At 47.7% G+C, this 1,102-nt stretch overlaps 1 non-coding gene across 1 annotated transcript; it reads left to right on the forward strand.

Annotated features, from left to right (window-relative positions):
* Positions 1–222: 222 nt before the first annotated feature.
* On the forward strand, positions 223–294 carry trnam-cau (transfer RNA methionine (anticodon CAU)). Its single transcript has one exon. It is a non-coding gene; the product is annotated as a tRNA-Met (tRNA).
* The last annotated feature ends 808 nt before the right edge of the window (positions 295–1,102 follow it).

Raw genomic sequence — 1,102 nt, forward strand, 5'->3', positions numbered from 1 at the left:
GCATGGTTCAGATAATTCAGTTTCGTGCTGAATGGTTGTTCTGTGAAGGTGACGTGATTTCTTCTGTGACGTTGTTCTGATGGGAAAGTGGGGAATGACTGCAATCACCTTCATAGAATGAAGTTCGGCGCGACAGATTCACCGCTCTGGGAACATTGATCACGTTGTTACTGATTTCTTCAAACTTTACCTCAAGTCCGACCCCGCAAAGAGTCAACCACGAGCAGAGTGGCGCAGCGGCAGCGTGCTGGGCCCATAACCCAGAGGTCAATGGATCGAAACCATTCTCTGCTATTTATTTTCTAATTCACACCAAAAGCAAACAAGTCGCTATTTGTCAGCAACACATCTGCCTTTTTCTTTATTCGTATCAAAGTTTTGCTTTCAGTCTGATCCGCTCCTTGATACCTGTTCTTCAGCGACCCACAGTGCAGCGAGGTGACTAAGCTGACTTCTCCCAGAACACTCTTCTCCCTCTACTGGATGAACGTTCACCTGTTTGGACACTGGAGGATTTCTCTCGGCGACTTGTCTGTGCAAGCAGCACCGGAAGCAGCTGTGGAGAGAAATTCCCGTCGTCAGGATTCAACTCTCCAGTTGGATACTTCACGTCGCTCCGATCATAGACTCTCAGTGCCTTCGTGTGAGGAACGGATAGAGCTGGAATTCGGTCCTTGTTGATCGGAGCAACTGATCAATGCAGCAATGAGAAGCTGCTTAACCCCTAGCGGCTTGGGGAAGGATGGCACTCAGATACAGGACTCTGGCTGGGGTTCAAAAGAAGGAAACGTATGTCTTGTTTGAAATGAAACGACGATGAAGATTGAATTTAAGTCGATTTGTGCACGGAGCTTAGTTTTGACGACGACGCATCAGGATGGCCAGGCGGTCTAGAATGCTGCGTTCAGCTCGCAGTCGCTTTTGGAGACGTGGGTTAGAATCCCACTCCTGATATTGACTTTTCCTCCACGAGATTTAATTTCTCCAGCAAGATTTTCAACCTCAGGAATTTCATTGGAAAAGCGTTGGCCTGAGGTCATGAGATTCCTGCTTAAATATGCACAGCAAGACCCCACAGGCAAAAGCCCAGTTAATGACTCGA

Source organism: Scyliorhinus torazame, unplaced genomic scaffold (genome assembly GCF_047496885.1).
Source record: "Scyliorhinus torazame isolate Kashiwa2021f unplaced genomic scaffold, sScyTor2.1 scaffold_485, whole genome shotgun sequence".
Taxonomy (NCBI): Eukaryota; Metazoa; Chordata; class Chondrichthyes; order Carcharhiniformes; family Scyliorhinidae; genus Scyliorhinus; species Scyliorhinus torazame.